Genomic DNA, 27,366 nt, shown 5'->3' on the forward strand with positions numbered 1-27,366 from the left:
ATAAAATGTTGCCCGATTTCATCTTACCATCTCCCTGCAAAGGTCCAAGTAAAATGTTCTTAAAGAGATACAGCAGGTGAATCAACCCTCTCCCACCACCAGCCCTCAAACCTTGATGGAGACTGCTTAGAACCTTACAAGCAAGAATTCCAAGAAGACCACTGCCCCCAATATCCAAGTGAAGAATCCCAGTGAAAAAGGAGACCTCAATTTCCATTACCTCCAATACCAAATGCTGACCAATGACTACAGTAAGTCACGTAAACACAAATGCCCAGGCAAAAACAGCTTCTCCAGTCCATCAGCTCAACTTCCAATCTGGCCCTTACAGCCAGGGTAGCAACCCTTAGGAAATTGGACTAGGCAGTTGCCTTTACAGGTGGAGCAGCCCTTCATCTGGAGCCCAAACTACTGAAGACCCAGAAAAGAAAATTCTAACCAACAAGGTCCTTGGTGCCACCAAATGTTTCACAGTCAGAAACCATAGGGTTTAATTAATGGTAAAGACATTAAATAAGATGTAGAACATCTTATTAAAGAAGGTGTATTACAGCCTTATTACTGTACCTGAAAGACCACAGAGTCTTTCCACTGGACTCACATCTGAAACCTGCTATTCCTCAATTAGAATGTGAGTTCCTTGAGAACAGAGGCTGTTTTACTTTTATATTCATAACCCTAACACTTAGTATAGTCCTTTGCACATAGTAGGCATAAATAAATAATAAATATTTATAAATAAATAAAAATATGTATTTATAAATGAATAAAAATAAATATTTTTTCATGCATTCAATCATTCAAGCAAGCAATTCCCCTTCCCATGGCCATACTATCCTCACATCCCTACCTGATAAAACTTCTCCCTTCCTTCATATCTCCGTGCAAATACAGAAAAGAATCTAGGTCTTGTCAGACTGCTGCATTGGAATCAGAAGTACCTGGGTTAGAATCCTATCTCAGACAGTTACTAGCTGTGCAACCTCATACAACTTACTATAGCAAACTCTCTGATCTTCAGTTTCCTCATCTTTAAAATGGGGATAGTAATAGCATCTATCCCTCACAGGGTTATTGTGAAGATCAAGTGATATAATGTACGTAAAATACTACCCAAGCCTTTAAGTATTGCATAAAGACTCTTCTTTTATTTTCTCTGATCTCTCCAGCTGAAAGTGATCTTTCCCTCCTTTAACCTTTTGTACAGTGCTTTATCATAGCCCTGCTTTGTACTTATCATAATCTATCTTTTCAGTTTAACTTTGTACATGTCTCTTATTCCCCAAACTAGATTGCATGATCCTTAAAGTATATATTGAGTAACTTTTATCTTTGTGTATCTATTGCCTTAGATAATATCTTGCACATATAATCATATAATAAATTTGTATATATTTGAATTGTAACTTGTAGCATTTTTCAATTCTGTTCAAAAATATTTATTAAATACCCATTATTGACAAGATAGTTTTCCAGAGGTACAAAGACAAAAATTAGATTTAACATTCTAATAGGGAGATATGACATGGAAACAGACAAGTATAACACAAAGTCACAACTGAGTGGGGAAAAGGGGGATATCCCCAAAATACTGCATTAGAACCAAAGGATTGCTCCCTTGGGATATTTTAAAAGAAAAAGAACATTTTCAGTTGGGAAATGAGAGAAGGGTAGAATTAGGAAGGCTTAATAGAAGAGACATGTAAGCAAAATCTTAAAAGAACATAAGAGTTCTGACAGGCAGACATAAAGAGGCAGTGCATTCCCTGCATGAGAGGTAAGCAGCCTTCACAGATACACAATAGCTTAAAAAGAATATGAAGTGTTAGAGAACTGTGTGTAGTCTATTCCAGCTAGAACCTGGAGGCTGTTGAGGGTAATGGTGGCATGTATGACTCAAAAAGTAGGTTGGAGTCAGTTAGAATGATTTCACTACATGCCTAAAGAAGGATTATTTTACCTTAAATGCAGGAAAGACCCTCTAAAGGCATTTGAATATTTGAGTGATATGATCAAAGCTGCGCTTGAGGAAGATGATTTTGGTAGCCATGAAGAGAAAGGATTTGTGAGGGAAGCAATTGGCAGCAAGGAGATGATTGAGAAGGCAAGGATCCAGGCCAAGTGGTGAACACATGAATAGAGAGGTGAGGATGTGAGAGATTTTGTGGTTACATATTGGGGCTTGGAGGAGTGGTTAGGAATGTGTGTGAGAGGAAAAAGTGAAATGGGACCCAGAGATTCAGAAAAGCAACTGAGGATGGTGGGGCCAGCAAAGAAATAGATATGTTTAAATATTAGTTGTGTTTAGATGGAAAGAAGCTAAATTCAGTTTAGGACATTGGGATATCCAGCAGTGACTAGAAATGCTACGCTGTTGTTCAGGAGAGGAATTGTGGCTCAATTTATAGAGAGTGTATTCTATACAGAAGTGTTGATGAGCTCATCAAGGATGAGAGTGTAGAGAAAAGAAGATCGTCCCATAAAGAACCTTGGGAGATTCTCAGATTTAGGAGAGTAGAGAATTGTGGTTAACCAGCAAAAGTGACTGATGACACCAGTGAGACTATTAGAAGTAGAAACAGGAGGGGAAAATGTCTCAGAAGCAAGCTAAGGAAAGAGTAATTGAGAGAAGAGACAGTTTGATAAATACCAAAAGCTTTTCAGTCAAAGATGATGAGGATGGGGAAAAGACTATCAAATTTAGTAATTAAGAAATGTTTAATAACCTTAGAGAGGGCAGGTTAAGTACAGTGGTGGGGTGAGAGGACAGAGAGCAACCACAGCTAAAGCTCAAAGAAAATTCAAGAAGGATAAGGACCGAGAAAGGCTATAAGATTTAGTCATCGATAACTCTTTAGTAATCTTCAAAGGAATAGTTTGAGTAGAGTGGCATGATCAGGAGTCATCTTGCAAGTGATTTGGAGAGAGTGGGTGTTGAGGAGGTGCAGACAGTGAAACTGAGGTGAACAGACATGTGGGATGATCATTTGAGGGCATGGTAGGAGTGAGTGAGTGAGTATGAATGTATGAGTGTATGAATATGTGTGTGTGTGTGTGTGTGTGTGTGTGTGTGTGTGTAAGAATAGGACATATATAAAGATGTTTGCAGACAGAAAGGAAGTCCAGAGAAATGGAAGGGGAGAGCAAAAGGGAGGATGTGGAAGAGAGATGGGGCTCACTCTTGAGAAGAGATAAGAGGGGATGGGATAAAAAAAATGAATGGAGGAACCATTCACTCTTTGACACTAGATCAAAGGGAAATGGGTAAAAGTTTGACTAAGTTATGAGTTGTGGTATAGAGCAGAAGAGAAAGCTCACAATAGATGGTCTTGATCTCAGTAAAGTAATGGCTGAGAACAAGTATTATAAAAAACAAGATGGCGTGGCGTTGAGGGTTAGAGGAGAATCTCAGAAGATGATGTGGCCCATTTATTTGCTTTCTGGATTCCATTCCCTCAACCTCTTCAGGAACTGGCTCCATTTATCCTTATTCATGCCTTATTTTTCTTAAATTTACTCTTTATTTTCACTGAGAATTTCAGTTCTTCTATCCTTCTTTACCATCCCAGTCCATCACCTTTTGACTTCCTTTTCCCTCCTTTAGAGTTTTGACTCTGTTGTCATACAGTGATTTCATTTGTGTCCAACTCTTCATGACCCCTTTCAGGATAAGCTATTAGCATGCTTTGCCATTTCCTTCTCTGGTTGATTTTACAGAGTAGGAAACTGAGCAAACAGGGTTAAATGACTTGCTCAGAGTCACACGGCTATTAAATATCTGAGGTCACATTTGAACTCAGGTCTTCCTGACTCCAGACCTGGCACTCTAACCATTGCACCACCTAGCTGCCCATTTTTATCATGGTGTTTTCAGCCATATTATCAAATGCCTTTAGTGAGGACAAACATGGCATCAAGGTCAGCTACCACAGTGATGGTAAATTCTTCAACTTGAAAATGCTACAAGCCAAGACTGAAGTGAAGGGAGTGTTGGTGCATGATTTTTTGTTTGCAGATGATAGTGCATTCAATGCAGCCTCTGAAGCTGAGATGCAACAAAGTATGGATCAATTCTCTGGTGCTTGTGCTAATTTTGGTCTAATAATTAACACTATATATATATATATATATATATATATAACACTATATATATATATATATACATATATATATAACACTATATATATATATATATATATATACATATATATATAACACTATATATGTATCTATAGTTAATCAATTCAACAAGGTCTTGTCCTCCACTCTTGAATCTTTTGCACATCTCCTCTTCCCTCTGCCTTGTCCTTACGCCATCCATACTTGACATTTGAAGAAATATCATCATGAATATAGTATTGTTTTCTGGGGCAGGACTGGATGAGATGAAAAGAATCCATGAGCCATATGCTGAACTCATTAAGGAAAAAAGGAAAGTGATTTGGATCTTGGTAGATGATAGGTGGCGTGGTGATGAAAGGAAGATCTATAAGTAGTAGTGTAGAGAAAAAAGCAAGTTGAATCCCCAGTATGTTGAGAAGCATGGGAAAAGGAGTGATCAGCACTGCGGTGGAAAAAATGAAAATTCAGAAATGAATGAAAGGATTTCCACACAACAGCAAGCACCTTTCTGAAGTCAGCTGACACGAATATGTGGCAGACCTGGTGCTGACTCCACTGAGTGATTTTTTCAATCATGCTCAGCAGCTCAGGAGTAGGACAATAAAGAAATCAGGGAAAGGAGCATTCCAGAGCTGAAGTATACAGGTCATGAATGACAGAAAGACAAAGAGGGAATCTTGGGAGAGAGTAGAAAGGGACGTGATACCTTGAGGAAAAAGGAAGATTTCTTTGAGTACCAGAAGATGAAAAGAACAAGAAAAGAATCTAGAATAAGAGTTTTTAATCATTTAATGGAGTGAGATTTCAGGATTTTTCAGGATTTGGAAGGTGAGGACAGCAGGGAACAGAGACTGGGGAGCGTGAGGACAGAGCTAGACAGGGATGAGTATGGGGAATAATAGGAAGAAAAAGGGGCTTCATCTTGGCATGCAGTGGTTAGGAAACAACGGTGCTTAGGGGATAGCCACTGAATGGGGTAAATATTGTTTGGCCATTTCAGTTGTGTCTGATTCTTCAATGCCCCATTTGAGGTCTTCTTGGCAAAGCTCCTGGAGTGATTTGCCATTTCCTTCTCCAACTCATTTTACAGATGAGGAAACTGAGGCAGGCTTGCTTAGGGTCATGAAGTAAGTATGAGGCTAGACTTCACTCAGTACTTCCTGACTCCAGGGCTGGTACTCTATCCATTGCACCACCAAGCTGCTACCTAGTATTTCTACTGAATTTCTCAATTGATGATTTCAATGTTAGCTCAAAATTCATGTTGTTATGATGTTTCATTAAAACACAAAACTATAAGCTTTCTAGCGTTCACCTCTGGAAGCTCATCATGGGCAAAGATTGCTTCAATTTTATCTTTTGGTCCCCAGTGCCTAGTCCATGACCCAATACATAGGTGTTTAATAAATGCTTATTAAATTAAATTAAATCTAGGCCAGCTGCCTCTTTTTATGAAGGAGGCACAAAGAGAAGTGACTTCCCCAAGTGCCTCCAATACCCAAGGGGATTGTTAGATGTACAGTAAAATGGATGGAACTGCCCAAGTTGATAACAAAATCACCGAGCTCACAACTCCTTCTCTTCAAAATCATGTAGCACCTGGGATCCACCAGCCTTCCTCTGACAACAGTCATGGCCCTTTGCACAACTGCAGTGCACAAAAAAGACTGCAGTTTATAGGTACAAAGAAGGCTCAGAAAAGTCCTATGAATGCTTTTTGCATTCCTCTAACTTAATAAATCCTCCTTTCAACCTGGCCTCAGCGTTTAAACACCTTAAAAAAAATGCTACCATATAGATATGGCAGGAAGAATGGAAAACTGCCAGCCAGCAGTTCATTTTGCTTTCCTTTATAGAAATCCTTGGATACAGAGATATTTTAAAGTACTTTGTGCTGGTGATTTCAGGGCAGCAGAGTTAAGGGCACATTTCCATTGTCTGTACTTAAGATGACAGTTTTGGCTGATACCCTTGTTCAAATAAACTGCCCACTCTAAGCTTATAATTTACAGCAACCCTCCCAGTGCCTATCTGGAGTAAAAATCCTCATGAAGAATCTCAGTTTATCTATTGGTTATTCTCTCTCTCTCTCTCTCTCTCTCTCTCTCTCTCTCTCTCTCTCTCTCTCTCTCTCTCTCTCTCTCTCCACACACATACACACACACACACACACACACACACACAGAACATGGAGCATGACTTGCTGGGTCAGCAGTGGAAAATGGATGAGAATCTCCATGAACCCCTGCCATTCACTTAAACACCATATGCTGCAGCAAAAGTCGGGAGAGAGCTTTGATTTGTAAATTGCGTCTCTAGGATATTTCTAATGTAGACATCACAAGCTCTTAATTCACCAAGCTGATGGAATTCCACATACTGATACATTTCATGTCCTAATTAGTATTGACTGTATCATCCTCGGGTTTCTAATGATGCCCTGTCAATTTCCTTTTGAAAGTTACATTTTTCAAATGAAGATAAAGAATTTAATTAAAATTTTTATCTCTGGAACGTTTTATGATGATATTCTAAGACTGAATATATGTGAGAGCCCCAATGCAATCTCACTTTAGGTCTCTGGAGAAGGCCATAAAAAGTCCCTGAAGTATCAGAAAGGAACATACCATGAGAGATAATGAAGTCTTCCCCACACAGCCTATTATAGTGAAATCATTTCTTTCTTGAATCCTTTTGGGATTTACAGCTTCCTTGTCCCTTTCTCCCTAACACAACACTCCGCTGTTACTTCCTCAAATCTGTGCTAAAAGCAAAGCAAAGGAAATAGCATCATTAATGAAATAACAGGTAAGAGGCTCTGACATCACCAAAAAGGAAATACAGCTGTGTGGGGGACAGATTGGTGTAGGAGAATGACTGTTGGTTTGCAATAAGTAGGAGCACCTTCGGTGAATTCCTGGCTCTCACACTTGCCATCTATCCCTTAACTTCTCTCTTCCTCTATAAAATGAGAAGTTAATCCCTAACCCGAAGAGTTGGTTGATATATATTTAACAAGTGACTCTTCAAAAACTCAGGACATACTTTTAAATTTAATTGGCATTGCTAACATTTCCTCCATCAATTAAGTAACAATGAACAATGAACATTGTTTAATAGAGTGAGATTTCAGCATTTGGAAGGAGGACGGCAGGGAACAGGGACTGGGGAGCCGGAGGGCTGAGCTAGACAGGGAGAAGAGTATGGGGAGTAATAGGTAGGAAAGGGGGCTTCATCTTGGCATACAGTGGTTAGGAAACAACAGTGATTAGGAGACCAGCAAATAGAGTTTTTTGCTAGCCACTGAACAGACAATGAGAAAAAATGATAAACCATCATTTGTAGCATTAGTTGATTTCTGAGGTGCAAATAGATTTAATGATTGGCTCTCAGGAATCAAAAGGAGTTGAATCCAGGACACTCTTGGTAAGGTCCTCTCTTGATCTATTTAGATGACCTTATAGAGTAGATGAAGTGGCTCCCCTTTGTCTACCTTTGTATGGGTCTTCCCTGGTGCACTCATGTTCCTAAAGAAAAAAATACATAAACAAACAACTTGTACTCTGTCCTGAGAGAATGTGTTTGCTAATACTGGATTTAAACAGTATATGTAAATATTTAAATATATATGTAAGGTTACCTTCTCCATCCTTGTTCATCCACCCTTTGGTTACTTTCACACAGTCCTCTGGAGACCAAAAGGAGTTTACTCTTTATAGGCATGTTAATGACTTCTGTCACTTTGACTTATGCTTAATGAGATATATTTTCAGAGAGGATTTAGAACTCATGTCTATTGACTTCTATTCTAGGGCTCTCTCTATTGTATTTTGCTAGTCCTACAGGAAGTGATCTGCCTGTGTTTATTTAAATATAAAGTAGAGGCAACTATGTCACTCAATGGACAGAACACTGGGCCCGGAGATGGGAAAATCTGAGTTCAAATCTGGCCTCAGACACTTACTAGCTGAGTGCCTTTGGGTAAGTTCCTTAACCTCTGTCTAATCCACTAGAGAAGGAAATAGCAAACTACTCCAATGTCTTTGCCAAGAAAATCCCATATGGGATCGCGGAAAGTCAGACTGAATAACAATAATCATAAACTACAGAGACTTTTCTGATGAGGAAGTCCTCTGAATTTGGGGGATGACTAGGATACTTGATGTCAGGTAATATGAGGAAGGACATCACTGAGAACACCTTGGAGAGACATAACTGAGGGGTATTTGAGGAAGAGTAGGAAGAGACAAGTGCCTGAAAATGTCATGGGGATGGGAAGAGAAAAGATATGGCTTAACAAATACAACAACTTGCGCTCATACGCTAGGACTCAGGCTGTGAGTGGACAGTAAGCCCATTTCCTTTTGCTCTAAATTGTTTCTTGACATCTGAAGGTGATAAGACTGGGGACTTAGAAAGCAATTTGTCTCATATGAAGGATTTCAAAGTTACTCTCCTTGCTCTTTTATGAGCAGCAGTAGTTAACAGTCAATAAGTGGCTCTCTCTCACATCCCAGAAACAATGGCCAGGCAACTGGCTTATCTTGCAATTAGCCCTCATCTGATTCATATGTGACTGCCTCCATAATCCACATCACAGAGTTAACAAACACTATCATCCATTTCTTCTCCATAGGATCTGTAATACTATGTGTTGGACCTGCTAGTATCTAAGAATCCATTTTATTGTTTTATGGAAGATAGAATGTTATGTCTTATCTGAAAGGTTCAGATTCTCCTTGTGAAGTTGAAAGAGATGCTGATCTGATGTATAGTTTGTAGAGCTGATTTTCTCCTTTCTTTTTTAAAATCACGTTCTTCTAATCACTAACTGTTTTTGCACTTTTCTGATTCCCCTTCACCATTTTGGAATATTTTTCTTACTAGTCTTTTTCCTGGTCTGTTTCTTCTGTACTATCTAGCAAGCTTTATTCTTCTCTAATAAGTCAGATCATACTTTCACTTTTTCCTCTTTAGGGAGAAACATAGGTGGTAAAGTGGTTAACTAGAGTATTGGACTTAGAATCAGGAAGACTCAAGTACAAATTTGGCATCAGAGCTAGCAGAATGACCCTGGGCAAGTCACTTATCCCTGCTTACCTCAGTTTCCTCATCTGTAAAATGATCTGGAGAAGGAATGGCAAATGACTCCAGTATCTTTGCCAAGGAAACCCCAAATGGTGTCACAAAGGATCGAACATACTTAAATCAATGAACAATTGACTCAGGCAGGAAGACAAACACAGCATGTAACCAATAGCTTACTAGAATAATTCTTTTATAGTCACATGTCCTACTCTCAAATATCCACTAAATTCTCTTGTGTCTTACCTTATCAACAACCATAACAAATTCACCTATTTTCCAGACTTCCTGAAAACCTGTTTTGCAAGTGGCAACTCCACTCTCCTAATCCTCTCTGTTATGCTGCTAGATATCAGTAATTAACATTGATTTATAACAGGTATATAATAAGCCCATTTCTCATCAAACACCTACTAGCATCTATCCCTCACACCCTTAAGTAATATTCTTAAACTTGGTCTTTGATTTTTCTTTTCCTTTCTCTTTTATGCACTTCTTCCAATTTGGATGCTTAAGAATTTGTTCCCAGAAGGTGGCCTAGTTGTACCAGATCTAAAATTATATTATAAAGCAGCAATCATCAAAACTACTTGGTACTGTCTAAGAAACAGAGTGGTGGACCTATGAAATAGCTAGATATACAAGACACGGTAGGCAATGACTACAGTAATCTATTGTTTGATGAACCTGAAGACTTTAGCCTCTGAGATAAAAACTCACTATTTAACAAAAACTGCTGGGAAAACTGGAAAATGGTATGGCAGAAACTAGGTATAGATCAATATCTTACACAGTATACCAAGATAAAATCAAAATGGGTACAAAATTTAGATAGAAAGGGTGATACTAAGTAAATTATGAGAGCAAGGAATAGTTTACCTGTCAGATTTATGAAGAACAGAAAAATTTATGATGAAACAAGAGATAAAGAACATTATGAAATGCAAAATGTGTAAGTTTGATTACATTAAACTGAAAAGGTTTTGCACAAACAAAGCCAATGCAATCAAGATTAGAAGGAATGCAGAAAGTTGGGAAACAATTTTCACATCAGCGTCTCTGATAAAGGCCTCATCTATAAAGAACTGAGCAAAATTTATAAGAAAACAAGTCATTCCTCAATTGATAAATAGTCAAAGGATATGAACAGGCAGTTTTCAGAGGAAGAAATTAAAGCTCTCTATATTCATGTGAGAAAATGCACTAAATCGCTATTGAGCAAAAAAATCCAAATCAAAACAACTCTGAGGTACCACATCACACCTATCAGATTGGCTAACATGACAAAACAGAAAAATGATAAATGTTGGCGAAGATGTGGGAACATTGGAACACTAAGGCATTATTGGTTGTGACTGATCCAACCATTCTGGAGAGCAATTTGGAACTATGCTCAAAGGGCTATAAAACTGTGCATACCCTTTGATCCAGTAATACCACTTCTAGGTCTGTATTTAAAGAGATCATAAAAATGGGAAAAGGACCCATATATACCAAAAATATTTATAGTAACTCTTTTCTGGTGGCCAAGAATTGGAAATTGAGAGGATGCCTATCAATTTTAGAAAGGCTGAACAAGTTGTGGTGTATGAATGTAATGGAATATCATTGTTCTATAAGAAATGATGAGCAGGCAGACTTCAGAAAAAACTGGAAAGACTTACATGAACTGATGATGCTGAGTGAAGTGAGAAGAACCAGGAGAGCATTGTACACAGTAATAGCGACATACTGTGATAACCAACTTTGATAGACTTAGCTCTTCTCAGCAAGGCAAGGATCTAAGACAGCTCCAAGAGATTTATGATGGAAAATGCTTTTCCAACTCTGAGGTTCTGTGATTTGAATTTAGTGAAATAATCTGAGCCTTAACTTCCTCATCTGTAAGATAAGGGATGGAACTAAATTATCTTTCAGGTCACTTCTACTCTCAAAAATCTATGACACATTGGAAAAACATTTATTTTCCTTATTTTCTTATATTTTTAAAGTCATGAGAAATATTGGATTACCAATACAGGCAGATACTTCAAGGCAAGCTGTAGTAAAGAATCATTCACATCAAACTTGATATAACCAGTATTTTCTCACAACATTTCCCTTTGGCAGTCTAACTTAAGAAAAAGAACCCCACTATTGTTAATTCTTTTAAAAATGCACTTTAATCCTAACTTAGGTTGATATCATATGCAAAGGAGAGTAGACAATTGACTAAATTAATCATATAATTGATACCCCCCACACACAATCTTCTACCAGAAGCAGCTAAACAATTGAGGTAAAAATAGAATTTTTTTCCCTTTTCATTTCAAACAGTTCAGAGAGTACTTCACTGCAATAGTATAAACAAAGACAAAATAAAACAGAAGGAAGATTGGGGTTAATAATAAGTACCTATATAGTATTTTAAGAACCTAAAAAGTTCCAATTTCTCCATTCTTTTCCTTTTAACCCCACTGAAATCCAGTATCAAATCTTTTTTAATCTAAACAGGGACAGGGTTAAAAACTATTTAAAATCTAGAGTTTCATCACTTTGTATACTCTCTTTATGAAAAATATAAGTATCTTTTGGAAGGACTGTACTTTAATCTATCGTTGGTCAATTACTCCTTAGTGTGACTGAAGAATGTGCTGGGTATCAGATGGAAAGAAACCAAAGCTTCCAAGGAATGCTGGAAAAAAGACCAAGGGAGCAAAAGGTCCCAGAACATGAAGACTGGAAAGCCCAAAGTGGGGAGATAGATATCTTACCCACATACACTAACATCTCACCCTATTTTAACTCATTTTACTTGCTAATTAGGTTCTCTCTGGGCTATATAGGATCCCTGGGATGAAGTACACTGGATATAAGGTGCTCTACCCACCCAGCTCTTCCCTCACCATTTCCATCCCTATTCATATGAAGACAAGATCAAAGTATAGGCACAGGGTATATAAAGGACTAGAACAGTCATGAGCTTGAATAGAGGTGGTATTAGAGATTCACTCTGACCATCACCTTACTATATTTGGATCATTATTTATTTCCCTCATGCCTTACAGAAGGGTTGGATTTATGTGTGAGCCTGCTAAATGTGACACCTTTTAAATTTGTTAGTGGCCAGGGAAAAGCCCTGGTTTCCCTGCCCTGATTTTTGCTATATAGCTACCCCCAAATAACTCATGTCAGTAAACTTGGGATTGATAAAAGGCACTATAATATAATGATTTTGTGATACAGCTTTATGTGCCCATGCTGCTAGGCACATCATTTTCATTCAGTTACAGAAAAGTCAACAAGTACTACCTAGCAACAATTCTAATGTCTCCTTCTAGACACAATAAATACACACTACAAAGGAGGGGTCTACTGGAAGAGTTATTTTTCTCCCTCTCATATTAAAATATAAACATAAATTGAGGAATAAAATGAATAGATATTAGCCCTTACTTACCGAGAATTACGGATGCATTCGCTCTCTTCTTGTATTGTCCAATACAGCACTGCTCCAGGATGATTATCTCACTGGTTTCAGAGTTCTACAAAGAACAAGACAACACTGTTAGAATTGGATACTAACTGGTGTGTCTTCCCCTAAAATGTCCATAGCTAAAACCATTGGTATACTGATAGTGCACATCCTTAGAAGAGCAAAGAAATACATTTCATTCTTAGCTTCATTTCCTAGTATCTGGCATATAGTGTGTGTGTTCATCCTTCATTGCCAAAGAAGACCATGCCATCAGAGAAATAATGACATGACTTGCACTTGACTTTGTTTTTTGAGTGCAGGAGGGATGACCTGGCATATAGTAGATATTTAATAAAATTCTTGTGATAGACTGGCTGGCATAACAATCCCAAGTTGAATGGGACTCCAGAACTGTATAATTATGATTTCAGATAATCATGGAAAATTCACTATCAGTCAGGTGGCACACACTTGTAATCCAAGTTACAGAGGAAGCTGATGCTAACAGATCTCTTGAATTTGGAAGTTCTGAGCTGCAGTAGGTTATATCCATCAGGTATTCATATTAAGTTTAGCATCAATATGGTGAGTCCCCATAAGCCAGGGATCAATAGATCACCTAAGAAAGGGAACAGAAAGAGGAAGAGGAAGGGAAAAGAGAGAGAGGCAAGGGGTAAGAAGAAAGGAAAAGGGAAGGGAAAGGGAAAGAAAAATGAAAGGGGAAGAAGGGAAAAAGGAATGAGAAGGGGAATGAGAAGAAAAAGAGGAAAGGAAAAGGGAAAAGGAAGAGCAAGGAAAAAGGAAGGGAAAGGGAATCAGAAGGAGAAAGGGAAGGGGAAGGGAATCCACTATCACTCCACCACACCAAAAATGCTACCTGATCCCACTTCCCTATTTCTTTATGAGAAAAGATAGCTCAAAAACATAAACTGCTATGTACATAAGTAGCAAATTTAAATTTGTCCTATTTGTAAAGGGAGTATTCCTCAAATGTAAGAATTACAAGACTTGGATGATGTTTAATAATATAGGGAGGCAGACCAAAGCAATGGACAAATAGATCACGAGATCTGGAGTTAGAGGAATGGAATTCCAGTCCCCAGGCTTTTCCAATTACTGTGCGACCTCCAGCAAGCCTCTGAGTCAGTTTCCTCATCTGTAAAATGTTGGAATATGGGCTAAACGATCTCTTAAATTCCATCCAACTCTAAATCTATGACCCTAATGCATTTTGTCCCTCCCTTTGGATGATTCTATCTATAGGAGCATGCCCTGTTTAAAATAATTAATTGGCTTGACAAAACATAATGTTAAGGTGAAATGATGGTACATCACTCAGGTAGCTCCTGAGGAACAAGGTTATAAATAGCCAGTTGACTGCCCGATGTCTTGGCAGTTCCTGGCTTTACCAAATATGGAACATGGTTTGCTTATACTAGCGTGGTATTGTGAAATGACATTGGTAGAAGCAATATTATTATAGCTACATTTTGTTTTAACTCATTTTCCTATTTTGCTTCATGTTCATTCTTATTAATTCATTCAAACCACCCTGGAAACAGTTTGAATGTATTTATATATGTTGGCCTATGTATTATATGTATGCGTGTATATGTATATGCAAGTGTGTATGCATACAACATATGCACAAACCCACACAGCCAGACTTATGATTTCATTGTTATAGAGGAACTCCCAGTAAGGAAACTCCCTTTAGCAAAGAAAATCAGCAACTGCCTGGGACACTGAGAGGTTAAGTGGCTTGTCTAAAGTCACATAGCATCTGTCACAGTCAGGGGCTTGATCCAAGGATTTCATGACTGACTCTCTTTCTCTCACTCATAGACATAGATCTACATATTGTGTATGTTGTGTGTGCTATACACTAACCATTAAGATTAAGTCATAATCAATACATGAATCAATTGCTTTAGGTAATTAACAGTAATCACATACTGAGGTTTAAACCAGGCAATGTAACAAATGCCTCATATACAGCAGAGTAACTGCTTTATGAGGTGGATGTAAGATAAGGGTTTCATTCATCTGGGCTTTGCCATGAAGAGCTCTTGCTCAGCTTGAGAGGTTTCCCCTGTTACCCAGTCTCGTTACCTTACGGTTCTTGCCTCTTCTGAGAAAGTGCCATTTAGCAGAAACCCCGTTAGTGAAGGTACATCTCAAACATCACCATGCCTGGGAGTCAGCATCAACACCAGCCCCTGTCTTGACATTTGCAAATGCATTTAGACTGCAATTTAGCCAAGGTGTTTGCTTTTTATAAATAGAATATCTAGTCATGAATTTTCTACAATAAGTGATCCAAGAGTCTTAAAAAAATTTGAGTTGTTGAAATGTGATTCTGAGTCAAAACAATACATGTGTCACGGTCGTCATGCTACATACGCTCTTTGCTCAGCATCTCAGCTGCCCCAGCTGATGTCTGTTAAGGGTGAAGGTTGGCAGGTAGCAGGAGAGATGGGGGGAGCTTGGATCTTGTAATAAATCTGGAGCAGAAGCCAAGCTCTTCTCCAGACTGACTGTTGTGTTTCTGCTTCACATATCTCCAGGTAAGCAAGTAGAAGCTTATGACCCAGTTAGTTCTTCATGAACTGCTATCACTTTCTGTAACATCCCTAAACTATAATCAAGGCTTCACTGGTTGATTCCAAACATGGGGGAACTGAATTATCTAACCCTTGTGGGCTTGAGTAGGTTATGTTTTTTGCGGTTGTGCTAAGATGCTGTTACTTGTTTATGGTCTTTTTTGATCTTTGTATTTTATTTTAGACTCTTACAAAGGTAAAGGAAAGGAGATGGTAGGTATGTTCCAGGGGCTAACTGGACTCTCAAACAGGAAAGCCTGCCAATCTTTTTGCCCCATTAGCTTCTCCAGGACCTCCCTGGAACTCCTAAATAGATTTCCAATTCTGGAGTCAGAATCATTCATCTTCCCTTCCCTTTCCTCTTCCTCTTTCTCCCACTTTCCCTCTCCACACACAGACAGACAGACAGACAGACAGACACACACACACACACACACACACACATATTTGTTAATTATTCTCTCTCTCCTACTCAGACTCCATTCCTCAGGGAAACTGGCAAGTAGTGGAGTAGAAAAAGCACTGGACCTGGGCTCAAATGTTGGCCCTTCTTCTTTGCCTTACCTATAACAAGACTGTTGGACCTGTAGGGCCTTTCCTGCCTGAAATCTATGATCCTAACCACCTAGAATACTAGAATGCACATTCACAGATCAACCATTTCCTCAAATATATGGTAAATGTGAGAATTTTTTTCCAGCTATCAGAATGGACACATAGATGTTTTGCACAGAATTCTTTGATGGAAGTGGAGCTGATAGCCGAAGTCCTAAAACTTGCCAAGGTCAAGTCATCTCTTCTAAATGTAACACTTTGAGCTCCCAACCACATGAATCAAGTGAGTGTTTGACAAGAAACAAAGATCTTTTCGGAGGAAAATATTGTTTCTACCTGCAGACATCCTGACTGCTCACACCCAAGGGAAGTCAAGAGATTGACTTATTGTCTATACAGGATCCCAAGCTGGCTTAGCCTTTGTTGCCTTCCTGGCTGTAATCTAAAGCAAACAGTTCAGACTTTAGCCCAAAACACACAGGGAACAGGCAGTCTAGACCCTGTTGGAGAATCTGGTCATAAATCTTTTCTCATTCAGGCTTCCTGAACACACCAGAAACTAATCTAATGGACCTTTTAACTAGCTGGTCTTGTACACTAGTCTCTAAGGTTTAGCCCTGCATTATTAGAATGTCAGAAAACAATGAGCCCAGATTCCTTTTCCCTGTCTTCTTGAAGGAATGTCTTCTTTGAGTTATGATTTAATGTTATGCTTTCATGTTATAGAGGGTCAAGACAAGATAACATTATAAAAGCTCACTATAATAACCATTTATTTGAACAGTCTGTTTCTTTGAGATAAAAAAGTAGCAGCTGAAGCAATTGTTCATCATGTTATGCAGTTCAATTCCAGGATCCAGCTTCCAGGATCCAAGATCCAGTTCAATTCCAGAAATATTTACTTTTTATCCTTCATTCAAAGATGCTATGACACAAAGACAAAAATGAAATAATTTCTACCCTCAAGAAGCTTACATCTGATGAGTGGGAGAGAGAGGGAATAATGAGTAAAAATGTAAGTGTGTCTGTCAGTGTGTGGAGACAGAAGGAGGGAGGAAGAAGAAGGGGAAGGGGAAAGGGAAGGAGAAGGGAAAAGAGAAGGGGAAAGAGAAGGAAAGGGAAGATAAATAAAGGCATTAATAACTGGAGAGATTGTAAAAATTGTTAAAATTGGCAAAAAAAAGGAAGATGGCATCTGAGCTAAGTTTTTAAATATATTCTGAAATATTGGTCAACAGGAGGGAGTGAGGAAGAAGAGCAATCTCCCTTTTTTGGGGGGGGGGAAGATAATATTTTATTTTTAGCATTTAATTTAATTTCAGCATTTTATTTAATTTTAGCATTTTTTTAAATTTGTGTTCCAAATATCTTTCTTCCTCCTGAGATGAAAAGTAATTTGATGCTATATATATGTATACAATCATGCAAAACATTTCCATACCCATCGTATTGTAAAAGACAGACAAAAAAAAACCCATGAAGAAATTTTAAAATAGGAAAAACAGCATGTTTTCATATGCATTCAGATTCCCATCAGTTCTTTCTGAGGAGGTAGATAACTTTTTTTACCATGAGTCCTTTGGAATTGTCTTGAATCACTCAGCATTGCTGCTACTGTGTACAATGTTCTCCTGGTTCTGCTCACCTCACTATGCATCAGTTCATATAAGTCTTAAAATGTGTTTCTGAATTCATCCAGAAGAACATTCTCCACATAAGGCAACACTTGATCAAAGGCATGAAGGCAGGACAATGTCATATATAGGAAACCACTAAGAATCAGTACAGATGATAAATATATATAATATATGCTTATATATTATATATTTATATAAATATATACTATTTTTTATATATTTATATAAATATATGCTATATTATATATAATATAAATAAGTACAGATGATAAATATTTACATATATGTATATGAAGTGCTTTTTAAAAAGTACCTTTTTTCAAGCAAAAAAAAGGCAATAACAGGTAGCAAAGAACAGGTAAGTCTAAAGATGTATGGCAAATAGCACCTCATCTCCTGATGTAAGGATTTTCCCATGCCTGGAGCTTTAACTGTCTCCCTTTATCTCTGCCTCTTAGCTTCCCTTGCTTCCTTAGGTTTCCAATTGTCTCACCTTCTGCAAGAAGCCTTTCTTTATCCTTCTTATTCTTAGCACATTCCCTATCTTCAATTTATCATGGGTAGTTGTGTATATATGTGTGTGTATATGTGTATGTGTGTACACACACACACATATACATGCACATAAACATATATACATCTACATATGTATGTATATATGTATATACACAAACACACTATCTATGTCCTCCATGCATACATATGTGTGTATATATGTATATATGTGTAAGTTCTACATAATTCTGTGTTGTCTCCTCTATTAAATTATGAGCTCCTGGAGAGCATGTACTTGATTGACTCTGCTTTTTTACTACCCAGTACTTAACACATAGTAGGCACTTAATAAGTACTTGTTTACTTGACTATATTTGGCAGGCTAAACATATAACAATTGAGTTTTCATTATAGCTTTGGAGGAAGACTTTTCCAAATACTCTAGACAATTTGAATATATAAAAGACAAGAATCCAGAAAGAGAATCAATGGAAGTCCTAACTGACAGTTCAACAAAGAGAATACTTAGGAATGAAAAGGAAAAGTCTGCTAAACTAAAGGAATTCTCAGAATCATCCTTAATAATATTCCCACTTCAAGAGAATTCCTTGAAAAGGATAAGTTGGATTTATTCAATCAAATGATTCAATGAAATAATTGGCATTACTTAGGATGTGCTAAACTAAATTGCAAAAAAAAAAAATAATAATTAAAAAAATGACATGAACAGAATGAGATCCACCCAGGAGTCTTGAAAGAATTCAAGGATGAAATGAGAGAACTGTTGCCCCAAATGTTTAACCTGATTTTAAAGATGGCCACCATGCCAGCCACCTGGCAAACTGCAATATGGCCTTTAGACAGAAAAGATGCTCCAAAAAAAATCGAGGTTAATTTAGATAAGTGAGACTGGCCTCCTTTCCAAATAAATTTGTAAAAGCTTTAATACAGTGAAACAAAAATAATAAGACAAAGATTTCTCCAAAGGGAAACCATGTCTAAATTTACTAATTTCTTTATTGGATCAAACTAGCAATTCTGTCAGACTCTTCAAGCAGCATGGAATCTGGGAGATTCTAGAAAGCTGCATAGCTGGGCCATCTAAGCATGGGGATTTAAAGATAGGAGTACATGAAGTAGATACAAAATCAAGGAATCAGTCTGAGGGGAAAAAGAGTCTGGAGACAAGATGAGGGCAAAGAAACGTCCAAGAATTGGAAAGTCAATCTAGACAGGGATGGAGCAAAGGAGTGAGGGGATAGATAGTCACAGGAAAATCCAACATAAAGTATTGGTTGACCTTTCTCCTCATATTAATTAAATAGGCACTAGACCCTGGAACCTTTGGACTCAAAAGGACAAGCATTAGAAAATTAGATGGCAAGAGACAGAAACCCAGACACTAGACGGCAAAAGTTAACAAACCATGAATAAGACTGAATGTTATCTGGTTTGAAGCACAGTAGCCAAGGAATGATGGAGGTAGGTGTTAATGTCAAAACATCATAGGATTAAAGTTCTGAAGCTGGAAGATACCTCAGAGGCCATCCAGTTTCACTCTTTCATTTTGCAAATAAGTAAACTGAGTCCCAAAAGAATTAAGTGATTTGCCCAAGGTCAAACAGGTAGCAAACATGTGATGTTGGCCTGGCATCCAGGTCCACTGGAGTCAGTATTTTTTTCGCTTTACTAAGATAGCATCAGTCTTTTATTTATCAGTCATTTTCTCCAATAAAGTACTATTCTAGTGCCTAATAAAGGCATTAGATTGACATTGCTTTCTTTTGCCTTTCCAGGGCCTCAAGAGTTCCAGCAGATTTTATCTAGGCTTTGAAGACTAAGATGGACTCAGCACGAGACTAAGATGCTGTCTCTGAAGTCAGTTCACCTGGGTTGTAATCCCTCTTCTGATGGCTTCCTACCTAGGTGAATTTGGGCAAATCACTGAGCTTCCATGGATTTTGATTTTCTCATCTGAAAAATGAGGATGTTGGACAAGGTGACTGTTGAAATCTCTTTCAGTTCTAGATTTATGATCCAACAACTGTCAGAAGATCAAATTAACCAAGTTAAGAGAAGTTCATTAGCAAAATTTTGTCGGATAGTTCACGGCCACAACTCATGAAACCAGATAGAAGGGTTGTAGTCTATGCTGTTCGTAGGAGTATCCAAATCCATGAATTTTTGATCATTTGGGCATTCAACAAAATGCCCAAAGTGTGACCTGAGAGTTCAGAAACGTCTGTACCTATGTGTCCATACATGTTTCAAAGTCATTTGAAATGGGCTGTCTAGACCAAGTAACTGTAAGCTTACTTTCTTAATAATGAAATTTTGAAGGTCTTGCAAAACAGATCTCCTTCCTAGATAGGGTTGTCTGAACGACCTCTTAGTTTCAAGGATGTCTGTCTCTTTTAGGACTGTGTTTGCATCTAGAAAGAAGTGAAATTTTCAAATCCTGAGCAATCGTTCAGGGGTCACCAAAACACACTTGAACAATCACTTAGCAGAGGTGTTGCAGAGGATAGGATTCCAAGAAGTTGGTTTAATTTTTAAACCAGAAAATGGATACATTTTTGAGTCTGACACTGGGAAAGATATGAAAGTTCTTCCAATAAAAGACAAGGTATTTTGATCTTAGCCTTAAAAGCTGAAAACCACAGAGCCCCCAGAATCAAGGCATTTTTGCTCATCTAGGCTTTTCTCCAGGAGACCAAACTCCTTAGCTGGAAAGTAGGTCTTCTACCAATACAGAAACCTCAGGCATCGAACTCTGTGACAGTGACTGCCAATGGCACTTCAGTGGAGGAAAAGGAAAGAATGAAATGGAATGGTGACATCAGATGAAGTCTTTGTTAATTAGTCACCATGACTGAGATGCCCAGAGAAAGGGCATCATAAGTTCACCTCACAGTAATAACAGCTGACATTTATATGGTGCTTTCAGGTTTGCAAAGCCCTTTCCATCCATTGTCTCATTTGAACTTTACTGTAGCTATATCTTCTCTGTAGCTATATCTATTTTAAGTATAATATTTCCATTTTACAGATAAAGAAACTGAGGTTCAAGTGAGGTGATTTGCCCACTGACACACAACTAATAAGTGTCAGAGGACATTTGAAGTCAAGTCTTTCTCACTCCAAGTCTAGCACTCTTATCAACTACCCCAAAATTCTCAGGATCTGTCATCTGAGACAGATGACACAACCCAAAAGGACCAATCACCAAAGAAGGCAGGACTCTATCCACTGTACCTACTGGAGTCAGAGAAACTGGGCTTTTTTATTATAATTTCTGATGCTTATTATCTGTGTAATATTGAGCAAGTCAGTTATCCACACTGGGCTTCAGTTTCCTCTTCTGAAAAATAAGAAGACTGTCCTGAGTAGCCACCAAGATCCCTTCCAGTTCAGTTATTGAGTCTTGGACACAGACTCCTTGGTTATCTTGGCTGAAACTGGATCACATTCCTCTACAAACTTTTCTCATTTCTGGACCACAGATAAGTCTTAGAATCAGGTAAAGGAAGTTGAGTTAGATTATCTGGCTTTTAAGGGGAATTAAAGAAGGAGAGATATTTCAGAGGCATAGGAGGCTTTTGAATGTTAACTTGACTGGAGTGATTATTCTTTATAACTTGAGGGACAGAACAGAGTTTGGACAAAATAAAGTTTATTTAACATTTTACTGAATGATAACCATAAAAGACAACAGAGAAGGGAAGAAACCTAAGAAAGATAAAAAACAAGATTTATAATTAAATGAATATGAATCTACTATAGTGTATCACCTCACTGGAAAGAACTAGCTATACAATAAAAGGACTGTTGGTGTCTTCTCCTGAAATTGCTTATTTTGCTTGAGTTGTATTCCCCACCTTCCACTGACCCCCAGGAGAAAGTAAGCTTTCCAAGGGCAAGGACTCGTTTGTTTTTGTCTTTATTTCTTCAGAGCCTAGCACTGAAACAAGTAGAAATAAGGATGACTTTGGACTGAGAAAATCTTGGCTCAATTCCTTAACACTTGTGAGCTTGGGCAATTCAATTAATCTTCCTGAGTCTTAGTTTCCTCAACAGTAAAATTAGAGGGAATAGATTAGATGGCTTTGGACAGTCCTTTATATCTCTGGTCATAAATCTATGAACCTATGAAATGTTCATTGAATTGAATTAGGAGAGTACAACTGAAATAACACCAATGCTCACATGATATGATGGGCATGATAGCTGTTGTGGAGAGAGTAAAAATATGGGAGCTGGCACAAAGCAAGTTCAAGGGGTTAATGTGTGCTGAACAAAATTATGCATCCATATTTTACCTGCATCTGGGCCTATGTGACAAGAAATACATGTTAGGAAGGAACCAAGTAAAGCCAAGGGGCACAGATATTAATTTATCACCCTAGGAACTAGATTGGCCCAAGTAAAATGCTTTGTCAATATGATTCTCTTAGGAAAAGAGAAATTAAATTCAATAAAAATAAAACCAAATATAATAAAATGTTAAAATAGACTTGATTTGTACAGGCACAGCTTCATAGGAGGAAAACGGGTTCAATATTTGTAAATTACTAAATGTATTTCTTTAAGCCATCTATTGCTTTGAATAACTAAGACTTGTTTAAAGAAACACATTAAGGGATTGCAATAAAGAGTATTTTCAGGAGTGTTTCCTTCGTACTCCGTTTGTATCATTCAGCATTAGATCTAATGGAGAAATTACTGAGTTTGAACTGGCTAAGACCTGGGTTCAAATGTCATCTCCAATATGTATTATCTGTGAGGCTACCATCAACAAGTCTTAGGAAATTTTCTAAGACTTACTATTAAGTCATAAAGGACCACATTTACTCTGGTGATGGAGCTCCCACACAGACTGAGTCAGAAATTTTTTGTATCTTCATATATTGTTCAGTCTTACATGGATAGGTGTCAATCAATCAACAATTTCTTAAACACCTACTCTACGTCAGGCATCATGCCAGGAAGTGGGGATGAAAAGACAAAAATGAAATTGTCATTGACTTCAAGGAAATTACATTCAGTTGCAGGAGATAGCACATATATCTATAAACACAGACAAAATATATACAGCAAAGCTCTAATATAGGAAGAAATATCAGAGTTAAGCTTGGAAAAAACCAACTAAAGATAACTAAGTGGCCAAGGTGAGGAGGTGAAAATTCTTGGGAATAAGAGACAGCCAGCCAGCCTGCGTAAAGACAGAGTCAGGAGATGCACTGTTGGATGTGTGAGGATTAACTTTTTGATAAAATCAGTATCTAATGTGCCTAAGTTTGGGGGTTCGCAGAGTTCATAGCCAGAGCACCAGTACAGATTGAGAAGTGAAAAAGAAAAAAAATGCATTGCTCAGCCCCTCCAATTTTTTGAGCACTAGATTTGGAAACTTTCACGGAAGAAGATTGAATATTTACATTTTACTGTAAATGACTAATAGCATTTTTTAAGGAAGCTAGATCTTTCCAATAATTTTTGATGATTTATGAGTTTAGTGAAGTAAAAGTCTACAAAATAAAAAATTAATCTGGAGAAAAGTTATAAATTTTAAAGCTAACACTCTAAAAAATTGATAATTGAACAAGGTCATCTCCATCCATGTTGATAATGAAAGTGACTTTTTTTCACACAATTTTCAAGTATACTGAATTATACTTATTAAGCAATTAAGGAGAGAAAAAGGGCATGCACTGTTTTCCACTTAAGTCACAGGGATTCTTAACCTCTTGTGATGATCATTCAGTCGTTTCAGTCATATCTGACTCTTCCTGATCCCAGTTGGGGTTTTCCTGGCAAAAATACTGAAGTGGTTTGTTCTTTCCCTCTTCGCCTAGCATTTATTTTCTTAAATAAGTGATGTCTGTATTTCAATATAATTGACTTCCTTTAAAATCCTTTGCATTTTATTTGATGTTCTTGAAAACATTATTTTAAGAAGGGATTCTCAGGTTTTACCTGACTATCAAAGGGGTCTGTCCAATACCTTAACAACCTCTGACCTAGGAGACATAGGATGACCAGTTCATAAAGGACAAAATAATTGGACAGTGCTGCCTGCCTTTCACTTTCCATTGATCTCTATGAGCAGAGATTTAACTTTCCAAGTCTCAGGAAAATGGCCCTGTTACACCACTATATTTACCAATCAGGTATTTTCTTTCTGTTCCATCAGGATCTGAACAAGTACTCTAGAATTCCAGAATCTCACAGTGGCAGGAACCAGAGCTACTATCTAGTGCAGGCGATACCTGAAGAAGAATCAGCCCTGTAAAATATCTGATCACTGGTCAACCATGACTATGCCTGATAGTTCAAAATCATTGTCACCAAAGTGAAGCTCTATGTCACTGCCCAGCTCAAGAACCTTCTATAGCTCTCTGTTGCCATTAGAGTAAAATATAAACCTGTCTTTGACATTTAAAAGCTTTCAAAAATCATTCTAACCTATTTTTCTAGATGGATCTCATTTTTGTCTACTAGCTATGCTCCAGACATGGCATCTCCAAACATTTGAATAAACTGTCTCCCATGTCTAGAATGCTTTCCTTCCTCATCTTTGTCTTTTCAAAGACCTAGCTCTGCCTCAAGGCTTATGTAAAATGCTGCCTCTTAAAGAAACTCCCTTTCAGCCCCTCCCCTTCCTCCCCATCACACACACACATCAGGTGTGGTTTCTTACCAGCCTCCGCCTGAAATTCCCTAGATTTTTGCTTTTTATGTATTATGTGTTTAGTTGAATGTATGCATGTTCTCTCCCCCAGGAAAATAGAAGCTTTTTAAAGGCAGGAATTATTTGGCTTTTGTCTTTGAATACCCAGAGCCTAGCCCTGTGCCTGGCACATCGTCGACACTTAATAATTGCTTGCTGAATTCTATTGGATTCACTGCCTCCCAAGGCAATCCGTTTCACATTGGAAGACCTTTCCTTGTTAGGAAATATTTCCTTACATCAAGACAAAAAACCTGCCTCCTCTGGCAATCCGATGGAAACCAGACATTTTGGCTATGCCTTTATAGGGCACTGCACATCCCACCACTGCAATTGTGACCGGTATCGTGTGAGAAATAAGCAATGCTCAGCCCCAGCTTTTTAAGCCTAATTGTAACTGTTAAAATCCCATAATACCAGAGAACTCGGCAATGCAATCTACTCAAGTGCTATTTATTTCAACATTCAGGAAAACTAATTTCCAACCTAATTTATTCCCACCATTCTGGCCTACAGAAATTACCTGAAATGAACAATATGGAATCAAGGTGACATCTGTTAAAAGATGAAAATACAAGATTTATCAGAGTAGAGATGTACACACCCCAAGGCATGAAAAGGACACCATCAATCTCCAGGAAGTCTTAGCTGAAGCCCATCTTACACAAGTGCTGCATTAGCTAAACATGGACCAAATAAACCTACACCCAAGAAGAGTGAAACCCCCAGTCAAGGCTGTCCAATGTTCCAGCAAGGTCACTTCCCAAATGTATTGGATTTATTTTCCCATCTGCTCCAATCTACCCATTTCCATCCCAGCATCATATAACTTGTGACCTTTATTGCTGTCGTAAGTGGTTACCCCCTATCTTGGCAGACAACCAGACTGAAAGATGTGCCCACTGGAGGTTCTCCCAAGCTTCCCCACCCATCCATCTGCAAAATGAAAGAACAAGGAGAGCATTTCTTACCAAGCATCACTTGTGGACTTTTTGCAATTGATGTGAGCTCTGTTCCACTTGGCAAACAGAAACATAATGATAAATGTATGTACAAAGAAAACAGAAAACTGTAATCAAGGGACAAGCACCCTATACGTATATCATGTAAGTCAGTTTTTTACGTCCCAAGGGGGCCTCGTCATGGCCTATAATAGGTCCTATCATTTATATGGCTTAGAATTGTAAAGGTTCTTGTAAGTAAGTCCCTGCCCCTTCTACCTTCCATAGGTTCTACTGCTACTACTAATGACGATCATGGAATATCATAGTCTCTGAAAAATTAAAACTGCAAGTCATCCAAAGGGCCACGGAGAAGTGCAATGCTGATGTTAAGAGAATAAAACATATTAGGGATGTGGTACAACCGTCGGACAAAAATGTCAAGAAGTTGGAGTCAGGAAGACCTGACCTTAACCACTTACTAGCAAGGGAAATCACTCAACATCCTCTTATTTAAAATGACAGTAATGATATAGCCACTGTATAGGGTTATTGTGACATTTGAACAAGATAATACAAAGAGCTTCGCAAAACTGAAGGTACTACATAGATGTAATTATTTCAATTTTTAGAGCTATTGCATTAGGGCAGCTGTTTATACAATATGTATATATATACATGTATGTACTTATGTATGTATAGCTAAATTTCTATATTTCCTTTGCAATCCTACATATTTTATTTTACACATTTAAAAAAATTATTCTAAGAAGGCTTTCCTTGGCTTCAGTCAGACTGATAACAGAGTCCATGACACGAATGAGGTTATAAACCTGTACATTAAGGAAAATGTAGCACTGCCACCATTGCCATGCCAACAGAGTCAATAAGTGATGGCCAGCCAAAGTCTAATCTCCCAACTCATTTCTCTGACCATTGTGTCACTTTTCCAGAGGGAAGAAATCATTTCTTACCCTCATTAGAATGTGAGCTCCCTAAGCAGAGACTATCTTTTTCTGTTTGTATCTCTAGCACCCAAAACAAGGTTGGGTTTTGTTTGTTTTTCACATAGTAAACAATAAATGCATTTTTCATTCATTCATGTCTCACAGAAATCGAGAGGTTCAGAAACAGTCTGGGAGAGCTATGGAATGCTTTCTGAACTGTGAGAAGTGATCTTTAAAAAGCATACACTTGTGAAGCCTACTTTGTAGGAGGGAAAATGTCTGTGTGTGAGTGCTGGAGGGGGTTAATTGAGAGGATGTGGAATTTTGCCTGCTGTCCAGCTTGGTCTCTGCTTCAGTTGTTTTTGATCAATTGTTTTTCTTTGTTAATAGGTAAGGCTCAATGATTGGGACTGGGGAGAGATACGATGGTGTATAAACAGAAGTTGTCAATAAAATGTTTAAAACCACATTCTATTTCTAGTGGGTGGGAGGGAGAAAGAGAGAGAGAGAGAGAGAGAGAGAAAGAGAGAGAGAGAGAGAGAGAGAGAGAGAGAGAATAAAGAATCATTGAATGAACATAATTAACCCTCATAATTATTCTTCATGACTCAAAGGAAGGGGGAAAGACAACAGTTCTAAGAGGAATTATCTATTCTTTGCTTCTAAACCAGAAAAGTAAGTCTCCAAGACATTTTACATGTTTTGTCACTTATTTGGCAAATTTCTTCTCTCCACAAAGTTCCACAGGAACTTTGAAGTTTAACACTAGGGAAGAGATTTCTTTATTCCTGTGATCT

At 37.9% G+C, this 27,366-nt stretch overlaps 1 protein-coding gene across 3 annotated transcripts in view; it reads right to left on the minus strand.

The window, feature by feature from the left end:
- The window catches only part of INPP4B (inositol polyphosphate-4-phosphatase type II B), a 958,716-nt gene that overhangs the window by 507,245 nt on the left and 424,105 nt on the right, over positions 1 to 27,366 (minus strand). For all 3 annotated transcript variants that reach the window (XM_072621124.1, XM_072621125.1, XM_072621126.1), the window contains one exon: positions 12,647 to 12,731. The gene's annotated coding sequence lies outside the window, so the exon portion shown is untranslated. The remainder of the gene's footprint in view (positions 1 to 12,646; positions 12,732 to 27,366) is intronic.

This window comes from Notamacropus eugenii, chromosome 6 (genome assembly GCF_028372415.1).
Source record: "Notamacropus eugenii isolate mMacEug1 chromosome 6, mMacEug1.pri_v2, whole genome shotgun sequence".
NCBI lineage: Eukaryota > Metazoa > Chordata > Mammalia > Diprotodontia > Macropodidae > Notamacropus > Notamacropus eugenii.